The sequence below is a fragment of the Siniperca chuatsi genome, linkage group LG17 (genome assembly GCF_020085105.1).
Source record: "Siniperca chuatsi isolate FFG_IHB_CAS linkage group LG17, ASM2008510v1, whole genome shotgun sequence".
Classification (NCBI taxonomy): Eukaryota; Metazoa; Chordata; class Actinopteri; order Centrarchiformes; family Sinipercidae; genus Siniperca; species Siniperca chuatsi.
In genome coordinates this window covers 24,739,932-24,756,042 of record NC_058058.1, presented here as the reverse complement: position 1 = coordinate 24,756,042, position 16,111 = coordinate 24,739,932, and the positions used below count along the sequence as shown (strand labels likewise).

Below are 16,111 nucleotides of genomic sequence, written 5' to 3'. Positions count from 1 at the left end.
GTATGTCAGTGCTGTGGTGGTGCAGCGGTGCTGACAGTTGAATGCCAGCGGGGAGGCTGGGGGAGGGAGAGTTGGCACAACAAGCAAGGTCAGTGTTAGCGACGCTGCCTGGGTAAAACTGTGTGACCCAGGTTAGATGTGAAACAGAGGCTAAATTTCGGACAGAAAGAGGTACCAAAATAATCCACTTATTTCTTCTTCTTTCCTTTTTTACTGCATGTCTTCTTCTCACATTAATGTTAAAAGCACAGCCTGCATCTGCTGTGCTTTACTATTTACTGCTTTTCTTTGTCATTTTTAGTGCTGAAACAATTAGTCAATCAATCTTACTGATCTGTTTTGTATATTTTTTAAACATGTTATTTATAATTTTCAGGTCCTATCCAACAACATTTCCTCCCCCTGTCATCCCTCCTGCTGTCCCACCTCCTCACCGCCTGTAGCTAAATAAATCCCCATGGCTCTATAGAGCAGAGTCAACCCTGTCTCCTACTAATTCCGTTTATGTACTACTCAAATGGTTTTGCCAAATATGTTTTGGAGGAAATGTAATTGCTGTATGCATTATGTTCAGTGACCATGCTTTTTCCAGTCCAAGAGGTTTTTAAGATTTTTTTTTTTACCGCACCAGGGAGATGATGGGGATGAATGGTTGGCATACAAAACGCATGATTTGGCAGCAGATACTTTCCCAAACCTTAACCAAGTGATTTGAGTAAAGAATAAAGTATAAAGAGTAAGAATAAAAATGTTAATCATGCTTTCCTTGCCATAAGTGGATATTGTAGAAAAATTGTCAGTGAATGTCAGACATAGGTTGTTATTAAAATAATGTAATCTAGGCTGCAATATGTTTCTTCCAAAACATATTTACTTTTGCAAATTAGTGATGGGAATTACGGCTCTTTGAAGGGAGCCGTTCCTTTCTCATTGTTCTTTTTTCTCTTTATTTAGGGGGCGGGGTTACTAGGTTTATCTGCAAAATAATCACTAGGATAATGATAGGGTAAGATTTGGATCAGATTTAAACTTAGACATCCCACTAATATAATTTCATTTCACATGTGTGGACTAGGTTTAGCAGCACTAATATAGCACTAGTATTGCCGGACCTGATGTCAACGATCTGTGTTGTAAACATTACACAAAGTGACGCCATATCCCTCTGCTTTGTCTGTGAATTTACCACTCAGAATTTCCCCTCTGTATGAAATGTTATGTTAATAAAGTTGACATTTTAACTCCACCCAGCTGATGTGACACCAGCATACGCCGGGATAGTAATCAAGTGGACCTACTAACCTTTCCAGGAATCTTCATGAGCTCTCAATGTTTTCTGTACTTATATATATATAATATTACTTAGAATTTGTGCTCTAAAGCTAATTACATTGGCTTACCCACAAACACCAGAAATTAATAAATGGAAAGAAACTGTTTATGAGGAATACCAAATGGAATTAATTATATATATATATATGGAATCAACGCTCCCTCTTTGAAATGAGATGGGAGAGAGTTAAACAAATAGGTCGGAGCTGCAGTCCCTGTTGCCCGAGCCGATACAGGAGTCAGGAGGTCAAGAGTGGAGCCATTTTTTTCCCCAACAGTTTTTTAAATGATTAACGAACAGCTCCTTTCTAACAATTATTCTGGGGCAGAAGCCACAGTGATAATGACTGTTAACCACACAGCCAAGGTGGCATTTATAGACATTATATCCTGAAAGACAGACAGACAGAAAAAGTGATTTAAAAGACTCTAGAAACAGACAAATAATTCTAATTGTGTACAGACATAATTTGAAAACAGGTGTTTGTGTGAGAGCAATAAATAATCACATCACTCACAATTACATTTTTTGCTCAAACGGAAGGTCCATGCCTATAACCTGAAATTTTGCTGAGTAAATGTGATAATCCTCAAATTGTGCTAATATAAATTTTGTTCTTACACCCACATTAGGTTATTATTCCATCATAACTAACAGGTCAGGACCTGAATATAAATCTCATTTGCAGTGTGAAAGCTCACACAAACATCAAATGAGCCCACAAGTTCTGATCTAACACTAATTTACACCAATGATGTCCTGGGGCACAGGAATAACAAGTGATTTCATAATATGTGAGGCATGTTCCCTTAAGGAAACTTGGAGAGCATTCACACTTCAAATGATTAAATATATGTCAATCATATATATTGACGTACCTCTATATTTTACAACAGACCTCTGGTGGCCCTGCAAATGGGCCATAAAGCCCTGTGACAGACTGGCAGTGGAAAGTGCTCCATCTGGGAATGCTGGGTTGTTTATCTATAGGAGGATAAAATATCATTTAAACTTTAGTGAGTTTGATGCTGGAAATACTTCTTAACATCTCAAACAAGCTGCATAGGATTGCATCCGCATATGTGACGAAGCTGGCCATACTTCCTCACTTTAAAAAGGTTTGAAAGGAAACTGAGGATAAAATATTAAAAAAAATAGTTTAATTTATTTAAAACTGCAGGCTTCCACCACGGTTTAAAAGCTAAAACTGAGTGACTCACAACGTGGACACCCTTCCCCAGCCTCAACACAAACCCCATTTAAAAACAGAGGCTCTGGCCTAATTACCTAATTGCATCCACCTGAGGGACTTGGCTGCACCCACCAATCAATGTATACAATTTTACTTTAAAACACTCATTGCACTAAAAGAATAAATATAATAAATAACATTGCATTTGTACATGTCTGCAGTATAACACAACTAATAATGTTTCAAATATAAAACATAAGATGTCCAAAGTGAAGGGCTCTCCTTCACAGCCTACCTGCTTTGCAATTTAAATGAATATGTAAATGTCCACAATCTGCAAGACTCTTGTACAAATGAGACTTTCTGCATTGTTCCATCTGTCAAGCTAAAACATGTGTAGGCTAAAGAATCACATGTCACTGTTGCCCTTTACTCCAAAGAACTTTCAGTTTCTTTAAATAGAATATTTCAACTTAACATTCCTTCAATTCATCTTGTTTTCTTCTTGACCTGAGCTTCAAGTACTCAAAGGGCAACCTGACTAAAGCTTCTTGAATCCAAGTTCATCTTTACCTAGCATTAGCGTTACTTGGTATCAATTTATAACACTAAAGCTTGCTTGCTAAAGAACTCTAAGGCACGTGGGGTTTTGTGTTAACAAGCCTCAATATTGATTAAAATGCACTCACGTATATAGGTTTGGCATTCTCACCTAAGCTTTCGGTGCCATGTTTTTGTTTTCTGCTGCAACCCCGGCCAAGATAAATGACATGATGTTTTGGGCGCGGCCTCTTCTGTAACCCAACCGGCCCATGAACCATAATTGGAAGTTCAGCTTCCTTCACGTTCGTACCGCGGCCACAGCTGGATATACTTGGACTAGAGTGGTAACGTTACTGGTACACTGTTCACGTAAAGTGGAGTGGATTCAGGGCAGGCAGTGAAATTTGGCCACACCGATAAAAAGAACGGCTCTCACCAAGCGCGACTCGGTTCCCTTCATTCGTACCAAAGATCCGTTGAAAAGAATCGGATCGCTCCTGAGCTTAACATCACTTTTGCAAATGAATATACAAATATCATTTTTAGGAGACAGTGATAGTAGAGAATACCACCAAGAATATTAATGCTTTTCATATTTGATCATTTAGTAAAATATACTACATACAGTGTAATGTATTATTGTAATATCTTTACTAACAATATGTCCTTTTTACTATTGCTCTGCATGCTGATGTCATATTTCAGTGAATGCTTTCCCTGTATATTCTTTTTAAGGCTGACTATGCAATATAGTGATTTGGCAGTTTTCACTATATTACAGACTAAATGATTAATCTATTAATTAAAAAAGTAATTAACACGTTCATTGATAATGGAAATGACTGTTAATCGCAGCCCTAGTTCTTCTATAATTATTTTTTTGCAGTTAATTTAATTTCTGAAAAGGTCTTCAATTTGATTACATGCAGCATTCATTTACCATTTTAAAAAGTCTTACCACACCACTCGCTGGAACACAATCAGCTCATCTAGCGTTTCATGTGTCCACATTTCAGTTTTAATGTATCATCTCTGGTCAAGTACAGTAAGCAACAAACTGAAAGAAGATGCGCCTTCTCCCCATGAAAGAGGCGTCTTGTGGTAGCCTTTATAAAAAATTAAAAACAACGCGAAAGAACCAAATAAGCTAATTCATCTCAAATCCTTCAGACTCAGTCGAACATTGCTGCAAAGCAGCGTTTTCCTATCAGTGTACTGATGCAGATCTAATGACATAAACAATTAAAACAGGGAACCGCTGCGTCAAACATTTTCATATTTGTTAGAATGAAATGTTAGTTGAATTCCTCCATCCTTCACTGATCCTGCCAGTATTTTTGTCTCCCTCCCCTCCCCTCCCCTCCCCTCCCTCCGTCTCTCTGCATCTTTTTCTTTGTGAACAGCTTACTGCAGTATCCTTAAAGTCCCTGCATGTGTCCTGAGTTGTCCTCTCTTACCCAGCATGCACTGCAGCGATCTGGAGCTCTGTCGGCTCAGGATGGGCGCACACTTTTGATGTCGGGGGGGGAGGACAGGCAGACGCTATGATGCTGCTTTATATACTCCTTTCAGTGGTTTCCCTCAGCGCCACTGCTGTCATCAATTTGAAAAGGGCTTTTTTTCACCCTCCCCTTTTCCCTTTTTTTTTTTTTTTTCATTCTGGCTCTGAAATAGTGTCCATGAGGCTGAAAAAAAAGGAGAAAAAAAACTCTGTATTGCTGCAAACAGAGTCTGCGAGCCGGCGCATTGTCCTGATGTGACCCACACTCACTCATACAGGCGAAAGCAGCAACTGTCAGGCTGAAAGGGGAGGTGTGTGTGTGTGTGTGTGTAAGATGGTGATGTTAGTAGGGCAAGAGATGCATGAAATTGAGATATTTTTCGAGTCTTTATCTGCAGCATCCTAATTATTTTCCACACTGTATGTTCACAATATTAACCTGCGCGTCTCCCACTGCACCCTACAGTAAAACACACTCACACACACATCATTTGCTCTGTGGTTGTAATCTTATCTCATATACATCCTTATCATATCGTACATCTTGGCAATAATTCAGTTAGTGCTGAAACAATTAGTCAGCTAATCAGTTATTAAATTGACATAGGATTAATCATCAATCATTCTGATGATTGATTAATTGTCATTTTTCAGGCAAAATTAAAAAAACATTCTGTAGTTCCAACTCTCACTCAAATGTGAGGATTTACTGCTTTTCTCATTGTAAATTGAATTAGGGTGCAACTAATGATCATTTGTATTGTCAGTTAAGACGCCAATTATCAATTGGTAATCCAGATCACCGATTATCAATTTAGCATTTAGTCTTAAAAATGTCTTGTTTTATTCGATCAACTGTCTAAAACCCAAAGCTATTCAGTTTACAATGATAAAGCAGAGAAAAGGATCACATGCTCACATTTGAGAAGTCAGAACCAGCAAACGTTTGGCATCAGTCACTTTAATTGCTAGTTAAAATCAGGGTGGAGTTTTCAGCAGACTCCATCTACTGATGGTGCCCTTGTTATATGGTCAAAAGCTCTGAAAAAAGCTAGTAAGAACAGAATGAACTTTGATGCTTGAGTGCAAATTTGATTAGAAAACTAAGATGACCCATTTTGCGAAATATTGTTTGTTTTAGTTTTGACTGCAGTACAATATGATGAACATCAGTGTGATGATGTAACATGCGGTTTATTCAACACTCAGCACTGGCAGTGATTACAGCTTTGACTCGCTGTTTGTCGGGTGCTGGCAGCTCAGAGCGGTCCCTGACTCTTTCCTGTGTGCTCGCTTAATTTAGCTGCGCTCACTTGAAGGTACCGTTTCTTTGAAGGGTGGTGTTCACCTCTGTCTTGTGTTTTTTAAATGCTCTAGAAAGATTCCTTAAGATTTGTTTTGTCTTTTCTCAGATCTGACTCCTGCCTCACCTCTGTACACAGTTTCCTCTCCCCAACTTCCTATAACATTGTTTGAATTTTTTTTTTTTTTTGGCACCTACTTTCTATATTCCTTCAGTCATGTTACTTTTTATTTTTGAGATCTAAAAGGCCTCAGTGATCAGGAATTTCAGAAAGAGAGTTATTCAATTTCATGTGGGGGGGGATTAATTACTTTAAGTCTTGTTTTTGGTTCTGTCTTTATATTCGGTTTTATTTCTATTTCAAAACAATGACGATTCATGTCATTTGTTTTAGTTATGATTTGGGGCGTCACAACTGATCCAACAAAGTTGGGGTATGTTCTAGTCTGGACAATTTGAGTACCAGAAATCCAGTTGTTGCCAATCATTCCCACTAAAAGGATTTCAAACATGTTTCATTTTTACAACAGTATTCAGGATTGCGAGCACACAGAAAAATAGTATGTTGTGCAAACTACTATAAGCTAATTCATCCAGGTTCAATGCATTTGAAGTTCACTAACCTTAAACTCGCTGCAGAGCTCACAGTCCTTGTTGTCCACATCTTTCCACCCACCATTTTTCTCCTGTTACTTTACCCTTTCAATGCAAACACAGTGAGAACAGCAAGTTGTTTATTGACGGATGACTATTTCTGTTTTGCACACAAGAATTTGTGTACCCTCTTGATTTGGGGGGTTGCCTAGTGACTGACGTCTGACATCTGCTTGTTGTTCATTGGGATGTCCATTGTATTTTTTTAGTCTTTCAGTATGTGATCCCCTCTAAAAATCTGGGTTGTGTGTAGATTTCAAAGGTCTCCAGCATTGTTCCATCTTCAGCAATTGTCAATAGTGACTTTTATGATCAAGTCCAGATTTTCATTGTAGCAGTGTCTAAGGAACAGTCAGAAAAACATAGACAGTCTTTTGTGGAACCTTGGTTTAATGTGGTTTTAATGCCATACCTTAATTGTGCTTTAGGTGCCACGAGTTAATATTGTAGAAAAGTTTGACAATGAACATTTTGTAGGAACTTTAGCAAAATACATAGTCAGTGAGCATTGTGCAGATACTGTATGATGGGATGTAATGTGAAAATGTTTTCACAGTTTTGTGCCAGTCCAAGTAGGTATTGAGATATTTCACTGGATACGTCAAAACTTTGACCAGCTGGTGGCACTAAAGGAAAAGTCAAGGAATCACCAAAGTCAGCAGGATTCATCCTCCGGGAACCATGAATGTCTGTACCTAATGTCATTGTAATCCATCCAATAGTTTTTGAGATATATCGGTCTCAACCAAAGTGGCGGACTGACTCACCATCATACCTCATAAATCTTGGCACATGGCTCGCCCCAACGTGACAGTACATTAGGCGTTTTTCATCCTAAAAAGTATTGTTGTATTGTATTGGCGATTCTGTCCCTGGTATTATTTGGTATCGATCAGAACCAGAATCGTGCACCCCTATGGAAAACCACTCGTGCTTTGATCTGAGCTTCTCATGGTGTGACATGGCCCAGGCATCCCATCATATGGAACTTTGGCAGTAGAGTACACCTCAAGATGTAGACCTCACAGTCCTTTATATGTGTTTAGTTTAGTAAATAATTTAGAGCAGTTTGACCTTTTTGTCTTTTTAGAGCACTTCTTGACTGTATACAAATGTTTCATTGCCTTTTTTAAGCAAGATTGATAGTGAGCTACTGTGTAATGTTTTTAAAAGAAAAGAAATTGCATAATTTTGGTTTCTTTACCTTCTGTAGTGGAAAATATACAGAACTGTGGCTCCATGGTTATGTATCAAACCTTACATTTTGCATCATGATCTCCCGAGTGCTTTGCACTGTTTCCTCAAAGCTAAAAGGTCCTCTGGTTTAAACCCGACTGAGGCCTTTCTAGGTGGAGTGATGGTTCTCTCCACGTTGACATGGTTTCCTTAAGTGCTCCACTTTCCTCCCACACCAAAGCACTTGGACACTGTCCTTGACCAAGGCACTGGCCTTAGATCTGGAAGGAGGATAAAAAGTTCAGTTTTTGCCCCATCAGAACTAAGAATCTTTTTGGTCTTTTTTCCCCATTGAGACTCACCAAAGAAAAGAAGAAAAAAAATAAATCCAAAAATAAACCTTGGACTTAAAAAATCAATGGAATAGGTTAGGCTTTAGATTGGGGCACAAGGCAGAGTTACATGATATTTTCTTTAGTGATTAAAGGCTAGCACAAAGTCAGCTGCTGCCAGTCACTTAGCTAATTAATGACATTATGTAATATTGTTGGATAACTACAGAGGAAAACTCCCCATCCATTTTAATCATGACCCAGGCCTGATGCTTTCTATTTTTATCATGATATTCTCTTTTGTTTCAAAATTGACTTTCCTCCATTTTACATGCTTATAGTGCACAAGTGAAGCACGTCTTGTGTGTGTTGTTACCGGAATGGACAGAAGAGAAAAAGCCGCAGTGGTGTAGGGCATTTGAAAATGTTGTAACCTGCTGCGCTTTTAGGACCACAAAGGTACGTCAGGTGCCTGAAGCACAACAACAGCAATGTGCAAAAATACTGTTGTAAACAACAGGATATAGGCGCCTCTCGCTGCAGAAAAAGTGACAGGGGTGATCATCCCCTAAGCTATTGCAGCTAATATGAGCAGATTCAACAGAAACACCACAGCATGAAAAACACTGGAATAATAGTACTGTGATGTTGTTTGTGTGAGCTTTCAAAGCCGGTAATGTCAGCACTTGCATTACTGGCCAGTACATTATTGCATCTTTAAGTATCAGATGTATTTCCCAGAGTTCAAACTCACATTCAGCTTTTATATGCACTGCAAGTTCAGAGTCGCTGTAGCACCATTCAGACTGAGTACTAATTCCTTGGACTTAATAGTGAAGTAATTGGAGGCTAAGTACACAGGACTAATCACACTGGAAACATGAAGTGGGGACTCACGAGTTGGGATCACAGACACAAGAAGGCCTTGAATTCATTAAGTTTCCCACAGACCACTTGACACACCCCTGGAGGAAAACACTGGGGAGGAGCTCTGCCCTACACAGCCTTTACTTAACCATTTACAGCCATTACAGTCCAGCCCGTCGACACTCACCCAGATGTTTTTTCTAGACTTGCTCAGGCCGAAATGTTATGTTATCTTGCTTTTCTTTAGTATAAACCATTCATACTTTTAGCTCGCTGCGCTGGGAAAGATGAAGAAACCTAACAGCAAAAGTGGATGCTGAAAATGTGCGTCACATTGTCAAATATAACTCAAATCACCATGGAAACTGAGTAATAGAGTGTATCAGTGGGTGTTTTTTCACAACTCTCTCTCTCGCTCTCTCTCTAAGACACACACACTTTCTTTTCATCTCTCTACTTGTGTCTCTCTTCACCAAAATATATACAGACACATTTCTGACTGGATAATAGCATCACAGTCCAAAATCACTTATTGGTAGGAAATATTTTAGAAACAGCTGCATTTATTTATGGGGGAAAACATGACGAGTTGGAATCAAGGACATGGGAGGTGTTAAATGTATTGTATCATTGTCATATACTCTGTGTACTTAACAAATTCATTTATTTACCAAAGAGAACAAGTGTATGTATGTCTCGCCCACTGGAATTTAGGAAATAGTTTGTTATAGCATTTCAATTCCAACAGCCTAACAGGCAGTTGACCAGCTAGCTGGCAAAAAAAAACAGGTCACAGGACTACCCGCTGCTGTGAGTTTTGACAGTCTGGCGATTTGTCATCACCCCATCTAGACCCATGTAAGAAAGACGGCTAACACTAGCCAGTCCCCCTCCTTTCTACAATGCAAGTTAATTGAGATCTGGGAACAGAGCAACATCACTAAAAAGAAGTCTGACAGGTCAAGAAACACGAGCAGTCAGACCAACAGGCTGGGATTATTATTGACATTTCAGGTGCCCTCACTTTTAGTTTCACCTCCAAATAAAGTGGTTTAATTAATCTTGTTTCCAACAAGCAATCAGGTGATCTCCCATTTCTTGCCCCATTGGACTTTGTTACCTTAGAGACAGGGTGCTGCAAGATTTATTCCCATTTGTTTACTGTACATGTCTAATAACGTCTCACCACATACAAGAAAAAACATTTGGCAACATTTATATTAACTACACTTCAAACAATCAAAAGGGAAGAAATAAGCAGCTCACAGTTTCCGGTTGTCATAATAATGCAACAGTCATTCCGGCACAATAACCACTGCTTTGTCGTCGTGATTTTACCGTGTTCCCAGATCACAGCTATTACCTTGATGGGTACAATGTTATTATAACTGATGATGGCAAAGACTGCGACAATAAGTAATAAAGCAGATTATCCTTTAATGAGCAATGTAAACTGTGTGTTTGTAAAATTGTGTAAGTGTTGATGGAGACAGAGCTGAGCTCAGCAGAGTAACCAGCCTCAGCAAATGAATGAGTGCATGCAAATGAAACCTGAAGAGAATATGAACCAAGCAAAAATGTAAATTAGCATTACATACAAATAGGACTTGATTATGTTGTACTGTTATGGATAGACAGTATTATTAAAACAATAATTCCCGTTCAGATTGAAGTGCGGCATTACATTTCCCCCAGATGAGATGCAAATGTGCGCGCACGCATGTGTGTGCGCGCTTGTTTGTGTGTGGACAAGTGTGTTAAAGAGTGCTACAGACAGAGCATGCACAGAGGCAACGCATTCCCATTAGAGTGCCCATTAAGTCTGATTACAAGTGATTACCGTCTGTCGGAGAGAGATGACCAGCCCTGTCCTGCCACTGAATTAATGACACAAACAAATGCTTTCCTTTCTCACTCTCATCATAATCAAACCGCCTCCTGTTTCTTTCTTCTGCTTCTTCCCTTGAGATCTCACCATGAACTTGACATGACTTCCAATGATTTTTGTCCAAACACAAGACTGAGTCAAACCTGAGCGCTCGTTTCTGCTTCCCTGCACATGTTTTGACACTGTTGTTTTATTTATGGCCGTTTTCCTCCCAAAATGCAGCCCTTCGCTTCAGGGGCTGACACACACAAAAATATATATTTACTCATTTGAGGGCTGCCGTTCCAAAAGGGGAAACGAAATTTATACTAGCACATCCTCACTGCAGCGAGGGGGGGTGTATTTGTGGTCGTAATCACATGTGGAAACCACCAGAGGTTATTTTAAAGCAGCTGTGGGAGTTTCTTTGTTGAGCGTAGTGTTGCATATAGGTCATCTTAGTAAGTAGTATGTAGTGTTCTGACTACATCCTGCCACACAGACAAAGCACAAAAGGTGTTCAAACTAGTGTCAGTACTTCACTGACGTCCTTCTGATTTCATTGAAAACACAGGCAGCCACCACAACCTGGATAATAGGGGGTTTAATGGCTCTGCTCACACCAATGAGAAGCTTTTCAACTTTAAAACCCACCCAGCGCCTTGGGTCAATATTTTTATGCCATGTGATCGTTTCTAGCCTTTCTGAGGACCTACTGGCTTTCGTAGCTGAACTGTGATTTTAACCTCATTTGCTCATTATTTTTATCGGGCTCAATATATGTGTGTGTGTGTTTGTAGGTGTTTCTCTCGGGGAGCTCAGCAGCTCCTCAGCGCTGCCTGGAGTCAGACTTCACCACTATCTCTGGTAAGATTTTCATGTTGCTCAATTCCACACAGCCAGAGTCCTGCAGCCTGCAGAATGCCAATGCAGTGTTTCTCTCCACTGGATCTCCCTGCTGTGGCCAAGGCGCACACACACACACACACACACACACACACACACAGAAAATCAGTGTCTCTAGCAGTTGGGAGTCGTGATGTAAATCTTGGTACTGATCCAGGTTAAATCATTATGTGCCAGACTGGTGATCTGTCTGTTTATTCTGTTTCTTGTCTTTGGGTTTGACAGCTGCAGACTGTGCATGTGTCATAGGGCTGGGTTAAAATCAGAAAAATGTTGATGATATGAATATTTCTCCAATACTGATGCAAAATCAACTAATGTTCAGTGCAATAACCTGTGTTCCACATACATTCACACATAAAACAATACCTTTGTTTTTAATTCATCACAATGTAATTCAATGATGTGATTCCATGGAAAAGTCAATAAACGATAATATTCAATGAAGGCCCAGTCCTCAGGTGTCATTATCTCATGTATCCCATGTAATGCGAGGGTGTGTATTTGTGATGTGAAATGTATTAGTTGCATCGATTTATCAATTATAAATTATGGCAGTTGAATGGAATTAGTTGCAAAAAGAAATAACCAAATATAATCAGCCTTGCTTCAGCAATAATCAATATGAAAACACATTGTCATAATCAAATGGAATCAAAACTACATGCAGCTCTAAAACTAATTAATACAGCAGATAAGTCATCAGCTATAGCTCTGTAGCTCTATATCACTTAAAAATGTTATGAATCTCCAAGCCATGTTCAAACCAATAGCATTCAAGCTAGGGAAATCAGGTTTTCAGCCCCCTGGAAGTTAGCCATGATAGCCATTATGGCTAACTGCACAGGAATCTAGAGTCGCAATGGCCACATTTATGGGAAATACGCCGGGTTGAAATAAACCAGAATTTCCCTTAAGTGCATGTAAACACACTGAATGTTATTAAATCCAAATTCTCCTGTAACAGTTTTATCTCTTAAGTCTTATTTTAACTGTAACAGTACATTACATGTCACAATATGATAACATATCATATTGTGACATAATAATATGGTATTGTTTCAGTTATCATTGTATTTTGGGTAAATTTGAGTAGAACTTTTTTTTCCAGTCAGTTTTAACCACAGATATGTTCCAAAATGTTATTGGACTTAAACAATGGGCCTTCTGTTCTCCAAACTCCAATAAAAGGGCTGCCTTGCTAACAGTTTAACTGTCACGTGGGTGCATTCGAGCAGAATGTCGGTTATAAAAAGCATAACATGCAAACACTTCCCCTATAGGCGTATTCTGCTGTGCATTGGGGGCAGTGAAAATCTTGCTGCACTCAGCACAAGCCGTCACCTTTTTAATCAACAGCTGATACATCAACACCTCACTGTGATTTAATGTCAGCTAATTAAAAAGAAACAAAAAATTATGAGTGAAATTGTTTTTCACCATTAAATAAAGGCAGCTGCTACATTTACCCCACTAGGCAAAGGCTTGTTACCCTATAAATTCAACTCAACAAACCAGCATAGTGTACTGTATATTGCAAGGAGGGAAACATGTGACAGCTTATTAAAAATGAAGACTGTGTAGCTTAGAGGAGATGTTGGAATGAAAGCAAAAAGGCTTCCATCTGCACACATAAAATGGGAAAATGTGTTGGACCTAAAATGTAATGATGATAACTTAGACGCCAAACATCATTCATGGGTCTGCAGGTGATTAGCTCCAGCTGTCATGATATGTTCTCACTGCTGGTCGTTATTATTGGTTTAATACACCCGATGCATTATTTGGACCTGCTCAGCTCTCAGCCTCCAGTGAGGGATCATGCTCATGACCGTGTACAGTGTAACAGGAACACTGTGGCATTTCCAAAGCACACCAGATAGCCCCTGTGTATCAGCGATCCTTTTTGTGTGTTTTTTCCCCGGCAGCCTGAGAACTTAATGTAATTTGATAAGTGCACTGGAGACTCCAACACAAAGTCATTCGGTTGATTCTTCTATTAGCTTGAATTCTTTAATGAAAACACCATCTGCTGTCCTTTTTGTGTTACCAGTTGCCATGATGATGAGCCTGTATCACGTTGCACAGTGTGAATACATTACGTATTAGAGAGCTCTAGACATAATGGTCGGCAGATCAAGATTGACTGTTATCTGAATGCAACCTCAAATAAGATGCACATCGGTCAAGGCTGTGACTATTGTTTACTGCTGCTTGTCAGTGTTAATTCATGATGCAAGCTGAAGTTGCGCACAATGAGATTACCACTGAAGACTGTTAGGAGGGCTGACATTTAGATAAGGCCCTGATGCCCTTTGTGAAGTTTTCAAAACAACTGGAGCAATATTTTTTATTACAAGTGAATGCAGCATTTACTGCCTTTTACTTAAGTAAAAGTACATAAGTATTATCACTTAATTGTACTTAAAGAATCAGAAGTAAAGTACTTGCTCTGCAGTAAAATGCCTCCTGTAACTGATATTATCTCACGTTATTAGATTGTTAATACGATGATGCATCAGTGTGTATAAGCAGCATTTTACTGTGCTCGCGGTGGAGATAGTTTTAATTACGTTACTGTTAGGTAGTTTAATCTACTGGTTCACAACCTAGGGGTCAGGCCCCTCCAGAGGGTCCAAATGGTCACCAGATAAATCCGAGGGGTCGTGAGATGATTAATGGGAGAGGAAAGAAGAAGAAACAAAGTTCTGATACACATCTATATTCATTTTTTGGACTTCTCTCAAAGCTTTTTGTAACATATTGAATGATTTGACCTCTTTTGATCTTTTAAACAGTTATCTACATGAAATCATGTGAGAAGTTTAGAGGGGAAATGTCTCTCTGATGAAACTGCTAACTCAGACATCTGGAATATGACAAGGAGCCAACTACATACTTATTGTAAGGGATCGCAAGCCAAACAGGCTGGGAACCAACGGTTTAATGTTTAACAATGTGATGTATGTTTCATATATATATATATATATATATATAATATAAAAAGTTAACATATGTTTTTTATGTTAAGTCTAGTTAACTAATAACTATAGCTGTCAAGTAAATGTAGTGGAGTAAGAAGTACAACTTGCCTTCCAAAATTTTGTTAAGCAGAAGTATGAAGTAGCATAAAATTAAAATACTCAAGTACCTCATAATTGTACATAAGTACAGTACTTGAGTAGATGTATTTAGTTACTCTCCACCACTCAATATATTATGCTGAAGACAGATACTGTCTCAGCAATCCATATAGGAACATTTCAGTTGATATTAATATTGAACCGTAGAACCTTCCACACCATTGTTTGCTAAATTCTGACAAATTTTCAATGGGTCACCACCAGGTCACCAACTGTTCAAGTACTGCATAGGCATTAATCACTGTAATACTGCCTCCCTGAAGCCCACAAAGCTACACTATATGGCCAAAAGCATGTGGACACCCAAACATTGCACCCATTGATGAACATCTCATTCCATTACCTTGGCAACACATTAATGCTAAAATATTCTAAACCCAAGGTTTACTTACTTAGTTTTCCAATATTTTGACCATATCTCACAGCTTTCTTCAGGGAGTTTGTACTTAGGTCATGTGATGACCCTTAGCAAGTTCTACTTGCTGAAGAAGGCCGTGCGATATGGCCGAAAGCCCTGGGAAAAGCTAGTGGGAGTTTGAACTTGGCAAGTTGAACTAGAGGGTCCAAACTTCAGACGATGGGAGGATGCAGCACCCTTAATGAGCAATTGGCACAGAAGCATTCTTGCTGACATCCCCAGCTCAGCCAGGCTCTGGTGTTCTGTGACAAAATCATCTAAACTCAAGGTCCACTAACAGGCTTTTTGGAAGAAAAACAATTGCTTTTTTGGAGCGTTCAGCAACAAAATGAAATGTTGTCTCTTCCAAAAGGAATTATATGTTCAAAATGCTACCGAGACATCAGAGCCAACAATAAATTACCAAAGGGTTTACCGAGATAAGACTGTTCTCCCCGGGATGACGGTGGAAGTTGACTGTCCACTCATAATGCCTCTCAAGTAGGCCTTATTTTGATATTGTAAACTAATTGGTTCATTTTAAAATCCTCCGCCATCACCACTAGTTGATGTGAACTGCATGCTGGGATATTTCTTTACCCCTGTTGTGTTTTTGTAAAGTAGGTAACAGGGTATTGGACCCAAACACAGACACCGAGGCAGAGCAGGTATAGTTCAGTGATTTCATGAAACAGAAACAGGCTTAGACTGATTATCATGCAGGCAGTGGTCAGAATCAGGGAGGCAGTCCAACAGAAGGAAATAAGTCCATGAGGGTAAGCAAAAATCCAATATTACAAAAGCGAAACAAAATAATACAATACACTGGGGAACCAAAGGCCAGGACGCTTGACAAGGAGACAATGACGATCTGACAGAGACAAGGGAAGCACACAG

At 39.2% G+C, this 16,111-nt stretch overlaps 1 protein-coding gene across 14 annotated transcripts in view; it reads left to right on the top strand.

Moving 5' to 3' along the window:
- thrb (thyroid hormone receptor beta) overlaps positions 1-16,111 on the top strand; it is a 112,036-nt gene that overhangs the window by 55,490 nt on the left and 40,435 nt on the right. For 9 of the 14 annotated variants that reach the window (XM_044171196.1, XM_044171191.1, XM_044171195.1 and 6 more), the window contains one exon: positions 11,569-11,635. The exons of the other annotated variants lie outside the window; for them this stretch is intronic. The gene's annotated coding sequence lies outside the window, so the exon portion shown is untranslated. The remainder of the gene's footprint in view (positions 1-11,568; positions 11,636-16,111) is intronic. 14 annotated transcript variants of the gene reach the window in all.